We start from the raw sequence: 14,499 nt of genomic DNA, 5'->3' as shown, positions 1-14,499 counted from the left end.
AGCTCTCCTGCCCAGGTGCCGCCGAAGGCATATCCGTGTGGTCCTCAGTTTGGGCCAAGATATTCTGGTTACATTGATGCTCCGCTGCCTCACCCTGTCCCACCCCACACACGCCAGGCTCAAGCCTTGATGATTCAGTGACTGTACTGGGTGGGAGCCAGAAACCTGACCATTTTGTTGTCTACATGAGCCTAGACTAGCCCTGTACCCCAGAACCCATCAAAAATACCCCCAAAGCGGGAGAGATGAGGGGGTCAGAGGTCAGAGATGGATAGCCAGGCTCACTCATCTTCTCTCAGAGGGAACATTAGGGACCATCTATGCACAGCTGACCAAAGCCGTGTGCTTCCTGCCTGCCTCCCTCCCATTCTCGTTTGCCCCGGGGAGAAAGTTTGGTGAGATGAGTTAGGTTGGACCGGCTTGGGGAAGGTGCCTCTACAGACCCCGGGCTAGCTTTCTGCAGCCCAGAAGTGCAGTGGGAGGGGTGGGGTGCGGACAGATGGAGACGAACATTGTTTCCTGCTTTGGGCGTCTACTCCCTCATCCAAGCATGGAAGGCCCCTCGTCATGCCCTGTGGCCGAACAGTTCGCTTGCCAGCTTGCCAAGTTCTTTTGCCAAAATCAGGACTTTGAAGGAAATCTCCAGCACGCTGGACCCAGGGCACTCTGGCCTTCACCAGCCCAAGTGACCCTGGGGATTTAGCAGCAACCCGGTCATCAGGATGACTTTGTGCCTCTGTAACCAGGTATTGAAACTGTTTGTCTCACCAGGCCGGTCCACGTGGCCCTCTGCTGGGGGCTTCCTGGTGGGGGGGGGGCAGAAAAGTCTCTCTCTCTCTCTCTCTCTCTTTTTTTTTTTTTTTGTATAAATAACAAAGTGTTGAAATGTATTTCCTGAAATAAATGTTTCAAATACAAACTTTTTTTCTGGAGTTCTCTTTGGCAGGACCTGTCTGGTCCATTAAAGGGGGTGAGGGGAGCAGGGGAGTAGAGGCTCCCAGTGGAAGGAAGCTATAGGACTGTGTGAGATCCGGAATTGGGAATCAGCAGCCCAGTGGTAAAAAGTTAACCACACCCACTGCCTGTAATCCAGCTTGGGGGACATCTGACGCCCTCTTCTGGCCTCTGGTGGGACCTGCACACTTGTGGCAGACACACATACACATAAATACAAACCTAAATTTTATTATGTGAGACCCTGGTAACTGGCCATTTATAATAATGTTATTCCAAGAGAACTAAACCATGTGTGGTCCCAGGAGGCTGGCTGAGCCAGCCAGTTTTGTGTACAGGAATCAGGAAAGGGGAGGGACCCTCTCTGTGTGCTTTAATGTCCCCAAGCTCCTGTGGCGAGTGACTGCAATCCAGGCACCCTAGAACAATAACAGTGTACACTCTCACCATTCAGAAGCCCGGGACCAAGTGTCGGCATGGCTCCATCCCCAGTCCCCTGCCACCCCTGCTCCTGGGTCTGTGCACTTTGCTCTTGAGGGACACTCGTTTCAGCCCAGGATAATCTCATCTTGATTTTAATTACATCTGTAAAGATCCTGTGTTCAAATAAAGTTTTATTCTAAGCTTCTGTGCAGGTGGGAATCTGGGGCGATCACCTCCCCACATTCCCTTCCTGCATCTCAGGGGTTCCAGAGCTACAGAGACAGCATGAGAGAACAACCCGAGGCTTGCTTGCATCCACCAAGCAGTGAGTGGTCTAAGGAGTGACCCTACCTCTCTGGCCTGCCCACACTCTTCCGCAGGCCACCTGAAGACAAACGGGCTTCATCGGCCAGTGAGTTGTGCTCAGCGGCCTCATGGAACCAAGCATCAAGTTGTTGATTTGGCTGTTGATGGCACTGGTGGGGGGGGGGTGTCTGGTCCATGGAGGCAGCTTGCTTGAGTTCCCCAGGTTCTAAGTTCCTTGACAAGTACACCTCGAATTCCTCCTTCCTCAAGGCTGAACTGTTCTCTGTGCATCGCCAGTCCCCTCCAGCCCCAGGTGCTTAGGCAGTCGTCAGCTCATTAACCTGACTGGCCACCAGCCCAGCTCACCTGCACCTCCAAGCCAGTGATGGGGGAAACCTCACCTCCCACTCAAGTAGACACTGTAGGACCAGAGTGGCCAGCCGTTCTCATCTGCCCAGGAACATGGGCTTTCTTGTGCCTCCTAGCTAGCAATGAGGGAATCCTCACCTTTCTACTCTCCACAGTACTGGGGTTACAGGTACAGGCACAGGAAAAAGTTCAGGTGCTGGGATCCACATTCAGGAACTCAGGCTTAAGCAATGTGGCCTCCAGCCCTGAACGTGAATGTGGACTTTCCGTGGAACTATCAGAGCTAGAACCAAAGGGAGGAGGGAGGGGAAGCTGGACAGAGGACAAGGTGGCTTCATGGTGTGGGACCCCATGCCAGTGACTTTCTTCCCTCCTATCCAGCTCCAGCATCACATGTAGCCAGCTGGGACAGTGGCATAATCCAGAGTGGACTGTCACCAAGGCAGGACCCAGGAGCGGGAAGACCCTGCAGCAGGCCCTGCTCTTGATGGCTTAGGCATCTATGAGATTTGGGGTGTCCTGCAGAGTCTGAAAATGCCAGGCATCCCTTCCCCCCCCCCCATTCCAGGCCTCAGGGTTTAAAGGCAGGAAACAGAATGCCCCTGGGAGCCACTGGAGTGAGGCCTGCTCAGTGCAGGCCTCTCAGGCTGGTCAAAGTCTGAAGTGCCTGCTCAGAGAGCACCGTGTGGGGCTCTCTTGGGTTTTTGTTTGCAGGTATCCCTTCCGTGTGTGTGTGTGTGTGTGTGTGTGTGTGTGTGTTGTTTGTATGCATCTGTGTGCATGTGGAGGCCAGAGGACAACCTTAGTTGTTTTGTTTACTTGAGACAGTCTGGGCTAACCGGCCAGCAAGCCCCATGGATCTGCCCGTTTTGCCACTTTGCCACTGGGGTTATGTGTATGCCTCCATGCCTGGCTTTACCCGCTTCTGAGGATCCCAACCTAAGGCCCCGTGCTCCTATAACGAGCACCTTGCTGACTGAGCCATCTCTCCACTCAAAAGATCAAAGTTTCTTTATTTAATGTGTGTAGATGTCTTGCCTACATGTATATCTGTAAGCCAGGTGTGTGCCTGATGCCCAAGGAAACCAGAAGAGGGGGTGGGATCCCCTAGGACTGGAGTTACAGACTGCCCTGTGGGCGCTGAGGATGGAAATTGAGCAGCCGGTGCTGTTAACCACAGAGCTGCCTCTCCATCTCTGTACTCGTTTTAAAACACCACTTTCTAGCTACAATTCTAGCCTTATTCAATATAGAAAATGCCAGAAAAAAATTACACAACATAGAAATAGCCCCATTCACACCCAGTAATGTTGCCTACCCTGATACTGGGGCACAGGCCTCAGACTCTAGGGAGCGCGGTGGTGATCCCAGCATTTGAGACACGGAGGCAAGAATCTCAGGGGTTTGAGGTCACCATGGGTATGACTGTGCACCGCAGCCCCCAACCCTGACCCAAGCCCCTGTGTCTTCTGCCCAGAAGGACTCCTCAGCCAGGGGCTTGCCCTTCTATGCCTCTCTCTCCTCTGACCTCTTGGGAGGAGGGGGAGGGAAGACTCTTGTCCCCATCCTCATTTCATCCCCCTGCCTCCCTCCCACCCCTGCACTGTCCCTTTAGCCCGTTGGGGACCAGTGCAGGATTGAGGTGTATTTTCTGAGTTCAAGTGGAAATTCCTTCCAGATGCTCTGCTGCCCAGAGCGCAGACAGGAGGGGCCTGTGTAGCAGCTGAGTGCCCATGGGAAGGATGCTGTCTGGCCCCACACCAATACAGGGCAGCAGTCACCCAACATCCGTTGCTAGGAGCCCTTGGAGATTCCTGGTCCAGAGGGTGGTCTGCCTTGATGCCCAGTGGGTCCATCAGGCCTGAAGAACCTCTCTCTATGCCGCCTCCAAACCTGGTTTCCTGCTGCCAATGGCCACAGCTGGAATAAGACCTATAAAGTGTTGTTAGTCAGGCATGCTCTGCCAGCCTGCCTTATGCCAGCTTACGTCATCACCCACGGCAGCCAGGTACAGGGCATTTCCACTGGGGGGAGGGGCACCCCATCTGGTCTTTCTGTCTCCTGGTCTTTCTGTCTGTCCCTCTCTCCCATGTTACCACGCCAAGAAGGCCTATTACTCTCTCCTTTTCCCAGGAAACGTCTTGCATTAGATCTGTTGTATGATGTGATCTCTTAGAGGTGCGCCTTGACCCCAGCCCAGCCAACGGTACATTTTCTCCACCTTATCTTAACAGTAAGACCAGAATTAGAGGCATCACACACAGGCTATGTGTGATCCCTGCACTCTGCAAATGGAGGCTGGAGGCCAGAGAACCAGAGCCCAGACTGGCTATATACGTACAAGTGAAACCCTGTCCATGAAAGACTAAAGTAAGACTTAATAAAGAAAGATGTAAAATAAGACTCACATCACTGATAACTCATACAGTACCTGCACACTATAAAACATTTGAACGCCGGGCGTTGGTGGCGCACGCCTTTAATCCCAGCACTCGGGAGGCAGAGGCAGGCGGATTTCTGAGTTCGAGGCCAGCCTGGTCTACAGAGTGAGTTCCAGGACAGCCAGGGCTACACAGAGAAACCCTGTCTCGAAAAACCAAAAAAAAAAAAAAAAAAAAAAAAAAAATTTGAACAGTAGGCATGGGAACAGCAAATAGTGACAGTGACTTCCAGTTAAAATACAAAATATAAAAATAATATATGATATATATTAAAATAAAAAATAATATATAATAAAATATAAAAATAAAATGTATGCATGTATGTGTGTGTATGCGTGCCTGCATGTAGGGTATGTGTGTGTGTGTGCATGCCTGCATGTAGGGTGTGTGTTGTGCATGCATGACTGCATGCATACATGTGTGTGTTGCATGCATGCATGCATGTGAGTGTATGTGCTCACGGTGCACATGGAGAGAGGACAGAACAGGAGATCAAGAGTCTCTCAGTGCCGTGTGACAGGTCTCTCATTGCAGCAGAAGCTTACCATTTTGATTAGGCTGGCCGGCCAGTGAACGGTCAGGATCCTCTTGTCTCTGCATCCAGAAGTACAAGCAGGGAGTCCTTCTAGAGGCCCTCCTCTCTCCTGCCTGCTAAGGTTTGAATGTGAAATGTCTCTCACGGGTTTCTGTGTTGGAACACTTGTTCTCCAGCAGGTGGCGCTGTTCTGGGAGGTCATGGGGCCTTTTGGAGGTGGAGAGGGTGAGGCTTGAGGGCTGCAGGCTGGCCCTTCCTGATCTATAGAGATTCAAGGAAGCTGCAGCACAAGGCTTCCTACCACACTGGGCAGTATCTCCATCAACTATGAGCCATAAAAACAAAACAAGTAAAAATCCTCCCTTAAGTCTCTTCTATCAGATATTTGGCAACAATGATAAAATAACTATACTTCTTTGTGCTTCCTCTGCTCCTGTCCAGCCTTCCCTTCCTGGCTTAGGGATAGCCAGAGCCTCCTACTGAGTGAGCGCCTGCGTGCTGACAGTGAATTTTAGGTCAGAGGTGTGATGGTTAGTCCTCATTATCAACTGGATTTGGGACCACCTAGGACACAGGTGTGCTTATAAGCACATTTCTAGGATGTGGAGAGCGCCACCCCATGGACTGGCGTCCTTGAGTGAATTAAAAAGAAAAGGAAAAAGGGTGAGCCCTTCCAAGGACCAGCATGCATTGCTCCACTTCCTGCCCGTGAGCACCATGTGGCCAGCCGCCTCCATCTCCTTCCACCATGATAGACTGTCACCCCTCCAAAGCGGGCTGAGGTCAACCCTCCTCTCCTGACGTTTCTTGCATCACATATTTCTGTCACGGCAGCAAGACAGGTAGAGCTGAGACACAAAACCACCCCAGGGGTGCCCTTCCTAGATTGCATACGGAAGCATTCCTGGAGGCACGAGTTCAAGCTGGGCCAGTGGATAGGCGGCCCTCAGTAGTGCCAGAGGGTCCCTCCTATATCAGTGTGACTCAGAGGGCAGAGTGGAAGTGGGGTGTCTCTTTCTGCTGTGTGGCCTTAGACAAGCTCTGTTCCATCAACAGGGACATGGCCACTAAGGCATTGTTTGATGCCAGAGAATGAGGAAGGAGGGAACCCTGTGTTTCATTTCTGTGATAAAGAGTCCAAGGAAAACAGCTTTGAGGGGGAAAGATGGATTTTGGCTCAGAGGTTGGGGGTGTCAAGCCACAAGCCCGTAGCAGGACAGATTCTGCACTAAGCCTAGGGCCAGCCACCTGGACCTTGCATCGACTCACCAGGTTCGGGTCTCTCCCTGTCACAATGTCACCCTTTCTTCAGCCCTGGCAGGCGGGCCTTCTTAGCATCCATGGAGCCTGAGCATGTGTGTTCATGTGTCCAATCCAGGACTTTCCCTTACATACTGGAGAGGCACAGCAGCACTCTCCTGCTCTGCAGGATCAGATGGACCCAGATCACATCTGAAACACAGTTTCCTAGGGCACCGGGACTTCACCACCATTTGCTAGTGGGATCTTTCTGCACCCAGCGCAGCTCCTGAGCACCTGGGATGCCACTGGGACTCATACAAGTTGTCACTGAATGAGCCCCGAGCGCTCTGCGGAAAGATCATCTTTTTTTTTTTTTTAAAGATTTATTTATTATATGTAAGTACATTGTAGCTGTCTTCAGACACTCCAGAAGAGGGCGCCAGATCTCGTTACGGATGGTTGTGAGCCACCATGTGGTTGCTGGGATTTGAACTCTGGACCTTTGGAAGAGCAGTGGGGTGCTCTTACCCACTGAGCCATCTCACCAGCCCCCGGAAAGATCATCTTGCTTCCTTTCGTATAAGGTGCTTACAAAGAATCTGAAGAAAATAGGGCGTGAATAATTAAGGCTGCCCAGAGCAAAGGGATCTTGATCTGTCTGCTTGAATTAAAAAACCATCACTCGGAGGGGCCTGGATGCCAGAGAGCATCTGTAAGATTTCTTTACCCACAGTGCCACAGCCTGTTCTTCCCCCTTTCACTCCCTCCCTCTTCCCCCGCTTCTTCCTGTCTCTGTCTCTCCTGCACACCAGGGACATCAGCTCTTCAGACAGCCCTGCCACCCAGAATATCACCATGGCCTCTTCTCTCTCCCTGGTTAATACCTTCATCCTAGCCCCAAAGAGAAACGGCTTGACCTCTGTAGAAGGGTCCTTTTGTGGGAGACCAGGTCCAGGCTGGGATGCTCAGGAGTCCCAGAAGCACAGTCACCTGTCCAGCCAAGGTGGGCATGGCTCAGAACTAGGGTTTGTACCTCTGTAATGGACTTGGGGACAGGCCTGTCACTGACTTTTGCCTCTGCCTCTCTTTACAGAGCTGTGGCTGAATCTGTAGGATTTCTTGTCCTTGGGATGGCAGCTGCCAGGGGCTTCAGGGGAGGCTGGGTACGGGGACGTAGGATCTGTTTGTCTGTCTAGTTTGCCATGCTGGGGTGGGGTGGGGTGGATCTGTGGCCTTTACAATATATGGTAGGCAAGTGCTCCCCCCCCCCCCCCGAGCCACAGCCCAGCCTCTCTAGCTCTTCAGATGTTTCTATCGCTGTTGAAATCCCCATCTGTTCACATGAAGACCTGTCCTCTCCTCACTGTCCCCCCAGTAGGTCTTTTCACATATTTTTAGTTACTTCAGTGAGCTAGGACCTTGTCTGTTACAGTTTGAGTGTGCGTGCCCCACAGGCCCCTGTGCTTGGATGCTTAGTCCCCTGCTGGAACAGGAGTCTAGGTGGAGCTAGCTGCAAGCTCTCTGATCAGCTCCATATAACAGCTGTCCCCTCACCCTGGCCACCAGGAGCCACGAGCAGCCATGTCTTCCCCACCATGACAGACTTATTATTTATTTATATTATGTAGCCCTGGTTGTCCTGGAACTCTCCGTAGATCAGGCTGTCCTCGAACTCACAGAGATCCTCTTGCTTCAGCCTCCTGTGCGCTGGGATGAAAGCTATGTGCCCCCCACTGCTATGGCGGACTTCTTAAACTGAGACAAAAGAACCTTCCGTCCTTTCAGTTCCTTCTGCTGGGTATTGTATCACAGCAATGAAAAGGGAAGTTAACGTTGACAAATTACCCCCACATTCCTACCTTTTCCTGCTGAGAGGTTTTCTCATGATCTTGTTTTCTTGCTTTTTGGCATATCCTGCAACTTATTTCTCTGTCCCCAAATCATGCCTTTAAAAAAAAAAGTCAAAAAATGGAAAATGAGCCTCTCTCCCTGAAGTTGGTGTGGAGGAGAGAAAATGGATGTTGCCAGAAACTCTGACGTGGGTAGAATGTTCTTATTCGCAGGGCTGTGTCAGAAGCTTGGAGGTGTGGTGCTGTGGATGAAAACAGCCCCAGTGGCTCATATATTTAAATGTTTGGTTCACAGTTGGTGGGACTGTTTGGGAAGGCTTACGAGGTGTGGCCTTGTTGGAGGAGGTGTGTCATGGAGGTTGGGCTTTGAGGTTTTAAATCCTATGATACTTCCCGTTCTCCTCCCTCCCTCCCTCCCTCCCCTCTGACTCCTGCTGCTTCAGGTGTTAGTTCTCCCTGCTGCTCCAGCACCACGCCTGCCTGCCTCCAGCCATGCCCCCCACCATGAGAGCCACAGACTCGCCCTCTGAAACTGTAAAGCAAGCTTCCAAATAAATGCTCTATTCTATAAGTCCCCTTGGTCATGGTGTCTCTCCACAGCAACAGAACAGTGACTGACACAGAGGATGTGATCGTGGCTCCCAGAAGTTGGTGTAGCCACACAGGTACCGTTGCTGTAGAGAGATGGTATGACCTCCTGACGTGCCAGATGTTACAGATGTGAACTGTGAAATTCACACTAGGGTCATCCTGTTCACACTTACTGTCTGCCTGAATGACCTTAAGACAACCTTGAAAAATCGCCCCCAACCCTCCCCAACTCCACTGGCTACAAGGGACTGCTGATTTTGTGAGTTCAAGATACATCAAAATCCCAGCCAGCCAGCATCCACCTGGGCCAGCAGGCTCCACAGCTCCCCTGGAGACTCCATAGGATTCACTACCAGAAACCTGGCCCCGATCTCTGTGTCTTGGCCTCCATTGTAATGGGGGCCTCCGTTGACTCCCTGCCCAGATTCCTCCAGAATGTTCTGGCTTTTGTCAGTTCAAGGCTGGCCCTGGCAATCGTGGAAGCAGGGGGTGTGTGTCTAATAAAGTCAGCGCTCTGTAATTTAGCAATTACTGAAACCCACACTTGTAATTTAGGGGGTTTCTTGTAATTCTTTGTAGTCTTTATCTCTCTTTGAACAAATGTGCAGCTTAATAGCTTCCTCCATCCTGTTCCAAGGGTTGGTATTTGCCACCCCTCCCCCACTCGGCTCCAGTTCATGAAAGTGTCTAGATTGTGTGGAAGCCACTTTCCAGAATCCAAAAGGTTAATTTAAAGGCCAGCATCCCCCAAACCCCAGTGCTGGCTCCTGACAGTCAAGCAGTATCTCCAGGGCCCTGAGTTTAGCACTCCAGCTGTTGGTTGGGTAGATGGCGTGATCCACCTCCGGCAGGGTCTGTGGTTGGGCCATTCCCATTGCTGACCTCTGACCCTTTGCTCAAGCAGTTACTAAATAATTTGGTTTTGAGACTCTGTTGGGAATCAGAGCCATCAAGGACGGGCTGGACCTCTCTCTCCAGAGGCCTTGGGTCTAGTGAGAAAAGGATGGCTGGCTGTCTAGGATGTAAGTCACAGGTCCCAACGAGCTGGCACCCGGGACTATGGCAGCCAAGGGAACCACCCTGCCAGAATGAACTGTAAGAGGAGGGAATGGGAGTCTGGTGCGGAGGAGGAAGAGGGACAAAGCCTGAGGAGGAGCCCTACAGAGGGCACACAGTTCTTAGAAACTGTATTTAAAACAGCTTTGGGTCGAAGATGTGGCTCAGTTGGTAGAGTCCATGCCTGAGAGTCTTGACTTGGTTTCCAGTGTTCCGTGAGTGTGACAGCACATGCCTGTAGCCCCAGCACATGCCTGTAGCCCCGGCACATGCCTGTAGCCCCGGCACATGCAAGTTGCAGATGGTCTGTCCTCTGGAATCATAAACCAAGTTTGAGACCTCCTTAAGTTGCCTTTGGCAATTGTTGGAAACAAAAAAAACAGAGGGTGGGAGGGCCGGTGGGGCCCGGGGAGAAGTGGGGGAGGAAAAGGGGTCTAACATCTGGCCAGAGTTCCTGTGTTCTGGGCAGTCAGACACAGGCAGAGCTGCTGGATGTTTTTCCATTCGTCCCTGGGTGAGCATGCCTGACCCACGCAGCAGGGGTGGAAAAGGGGCAGCCCCTGACCGGGGATCCCAAGCTACCTTGCTAAAGCCCCAGGGTTGTAGGAGAGAGGGAATAGGGAAGGAGTTCCCAACACTGGCGAGAGAGTGCACAGCGGATCTAGATGGAACAGAGACTCTCAATGGTTTAAAAGCTTTATTATAGAAATGCAGGGGAAAGAGGGAAGGTAGAGAGAGAGAGAGAGAGAGAGAGAGAGAGAGAGAGAGAGAGAGAGAGAGAGAAGAGGAGAGAGAAGTGAGAGGTAAGGGAACAAAGGAGTAAGAGAGTGAGGTGGGGGCCTAACAGCCCCTTTTATGGTCTTCACTGTTGCTAGGTAACTGGGGAGGAGTTTAGCCTGAAGGTCAGAAACTTGGGCCATTGCTTATGTGACCACTGACCACTGACCATGCTTCTCTTGTGGGGGCTGTGGGAGGTGGTACCTTAGGCAGGGGCCAGAGTTCCAGGAGCATGAGGGAACGCCTACCGTGTCATGTAGGTGAATTATGACCATCGGGGTTCAGACCTCAGGTCGACTGGATTGCAGGTCCGCCTGCAATTCCCCACAGGCCATGATATTTTATCACAGCAACAGGAAAGCAACACACTTAGATTGGTTTATGTCACACAGTCTCAGTAGTCCCACGATGGCTGACTCACACCAGAGGGGCTGAGAACCTCCCAGTGGGTTGGTCATGGAGACTGGTACCTCAGCAGTGGGACCTGTCCTACTGTGGCATCACCTTCAGCTCTGTAGTTGCTCAGTCCACAAGACTGGGTGTCTGAGCCACTCCTGGTGCAGAAGGCTGGGAGGATTGCTGCAGAACTTCCAGTCTTCAGTCAATGACGGAAACCCAAAGAAGCCGGTACTAGCATGAATGCAGGCATCAGTAGGGTCAACAACAATGTAGATGAAGTCACAAGCAAGAATGAAAGCCATGTAGGCAAAATAGTGGAATCTTCCAATATGTCAGAGCTCACCCACTGCGGGAAAGAGTCCCTTCAAACACACACATGAACACATATGGGCACACGCGCACACACACACACACACACACATAGGCTATTTTTTAAAAATAATTTAAATTTCTTGAAATTATATATCTATAGTCTTTACCCCTAAACATGAGGGTATCTGTGGTAAGCCTGGCTCAGAGCGGCCTAATTGGACATTATCCATCTGGAGACCTGAGAGCCAGCAGCCTATATTTTCATCTCAAAGCCAGCAGTCATGAGACACAGGTGTCAAGTCAATCCAAGGACAGGAACACTTTGTTTCATGTATGCCAGTGTTGTGCCCGTGTGGAGGTACCATGTGTGTGCCTGCTGCCCACAGAGTCAGGAGAGGGTGTGGGATCTTCTGAAACCACAGCTACAGTCGCTTGTAAGCTGCCACGGGAGCTCTCGGAACCGAATTGCAGTCCTCTGCTGGATCAAGTGTTTTTGGTCCCTGAGACATCTCCCTGTCCTTCTGGAATGAGGGAACCACTTGCCTCTGCTTCCCAGGCCAGATATCTTGCTTGAAGAATCTGTTCTTCTTGGTGGGAGGTTTTTCTTTTGTTCCAAGCAGACCTTCAGCTGCTAGGGCAAAGCCTGGCTGTGTTAGAGAGGGCAGTCTGCTGCACCCGTCCTAAGGCAGCCTCACAGAAACTCCAGGGTAAGCAAGCTCAGCTGAATATCTGGGAATCTTGTGGCCCGGTCGCACCAACACATAAAACAAACAATGCAACCCTCAGGAAATGCCTGGCACTTTTTAGATGTGGATGAAAGAACCCCTAATAAGCAAACACAGACCTTGGAGCTGAGCTTCAATTCCAACTCATACTCAGATCAAACAGAGCAAAGGAAAACGAGGCTGGCAGGGCCTGGAATCCAGTCCTGGGACGCTAAGGGAGGGGACTCACAAGTTTGAGGTCAGCCTGGGCTACTGTAGTCATATCGTTTTGGGAGAAGATCTCTCACCCTCAGAGCCTGAACCTTTGCCAGTCTCTGCCACCAAGTTGATAATACACTTTGGGATCATGTAAGACCATGCGCTTAACCAGCTGTCCTACTGTGTGCTTGGCCAGTTTAAGTTTAACCCACCTTTAAGAGAGCAATGTGGCCGGGCGTGGTGGCGCTCGCCTTTAATCCCAGCACTCGGGAGGCAGAGGCAGAGGCAGAGGCAGAGGCAGGTGGATTTCTGAGTTTGAGGCCAGCCTGGTCTACAAAGTGAGTTCCAGGACAGCCAGGGCTATACACAGAGAAACTCTGTCTCGAAAAGTTCCACCCCCCACCCCACCCCCCCGAGAGAGAGAGAGAGAGAGAGAGAGAGAGAGAGAGAGAGAGAGAGAGCAATGTAACCAACCTCAGCATGCCTTGGATTTCCCATGTAACCAGCCTTTATGACTGAAGTGAAATGCATGGCTTTAATCTTAAACTATGTAGTCTTCCATGCCTCTGAACCAGAATTGAGGTGTGTGTGTGTGTGTGTGTGTGTGTGTTCGTGCATGCGCGTGCGGTGATCATTTGCTGAAAGCAGCCAGTACGTTGAAAGCATCCTCAAAGAGGTGTGCACCGTGCCGCCTGGTCTGAAATGTGGTGGTGTCCAAGGCCCCTTAGGAGCAGCCAGGGCATCCCTGTGAAGCTTCTCCTCTCGTTTCCAGGCTCTCTTTCCCGTGTCTCCTCCAACCGCCATTTTTGTTCAGCAGATGTTCCACTGGCAGCGTCTCCTCCCCCTGGGGAGCTGGAGAGGAGGGTTTTGAGTGGCTTCTGCAAAATATCTTGAAGGAGAACAATCTGCCTTCGGCAGTTGAGGACTCTCCACTCGAGGTCCAGCGAGGCTCAAGCTGTGGACAGAAGGCGTGCGGGAGATCCGCAGGGCCCTCTGCCGGCTCCCGGGGCTGGCTCTCAGCACAGCCATTTCAGAGAGAGCAGAATAGCTTCCAAGTCCTGTGCTGGATGGAGAGAAAATGGCGCATCAGCCCTCCTCCTCCTCCTCCTCCTCCTCCTCCTCCTCCTCCTCCTCCTCCTCCTTCTCCTCCTTCTCCTCCTCCCCTCCCCTCCCCTCCCCCTTCTCCTTCTCTTCCTTCTGAGTTGGTGCCATGCACAGTCCCCTCCTCCTGTTCCCTCCTCTGGAAAGGGGCTCAGAGCTTTAAAGTGCGGCCAGGTGAACCTCCCTGGCCACCCTCTCCACCTCCCTGGGAAGCCCAGAGAGGGCGTTTACACAGCATACCCCATGCAGGTCCCCTGCACAGACAGCCTCCCCAGCACCCCTGGGATCCCATGCGGATCCTCATTAATATGGCATTCATTAGAGTTTAATTCATTGTCTTGTTCTATAGAAGGATTTTTTTTTTTAAATCTTACTAAGATAGCAGTCCCAGGTGCTGTCTTTCCTGTTCTGCAGGAGTGTAACAAGCCCCCTTGACCATATCGAAGCCTTCTCACAGGCTCTGTGGTTCCTGTGGGATATGAGAGTACAGGCCTCCTCTGCCCACACTGCCACCCTGCCTCCTTCCTTTACTGTTGGTTCCATCCCTGACAGGAGGAGAGACTCTCCCATGCCAGGCACTGGGCTCAGGGAGAGTGTGCCTTTCTGCACTTGATTGGAAGGAAATAAACTCGGCCAAAAGAGAGCCTGCAGGGACTGAGGCAGGGTGTGGCTTCCCGCGGAGCATCTCTGCATGGACCTCATCTGTGTGCTGGGCACGTCCGTGCTGGTACCCAGCCCTGCTCTGAGCCTGCATGGCTCATGTACATGGGCTATGTGAGCCTCTCGGGGAGTCGGGGAAGATAAGGGTCCCTTGATATCAAGGTCCTGAACCTGTCCCTTGATAGCCTCTATGAAGAGATCAGGTGTGGTCCTGGGCCCTTTACCTGAGTTCAGAACAAGACAATGAATTAAACTCTGATGAATGCCATATTAATGAGGATCCGAATGGGATCCCAGGGGTGCTGCCAGAGAAAAGCCAGAGCAGCTGTGACAAGGTACAATAGTTGTATGGTCATCCAAGAGGCAAGAAGAGACAACACTGCAAAGCCAGCTTGGGTGGGGGCAGGGGAGAAGGAGTCAGAAGGGGAGACAGAGCAAGGGCCAGTGGAAAGAGCCACCTCTTTCCCTTCCTGCCCTCCTCCAGCTTTTGAAATTCTTCTGTTTGCAGGGTTTTGAGCCAGCGGGAGAGCGGTGGGGCCCATTGCTCTGCCCCTCCCTCC

This window comes from Mus caroli, unplaced genomic scaffold (assembly GCF_978045245.1).
Source record: "Mus caroli unplaced genomic scaffold, Mus_caroli_1 scaffold_13, whole genome shotgun sequence".
Classification (NCBI taxonomy): domain Eukaryota; kingdom Metazoa; phylum Chordata; class Mammalia; order Rodentia; family Muridae; genus Mus; species Mus caroli.
Note: the sequence above shows the minus strand (reverse complement) of the source record.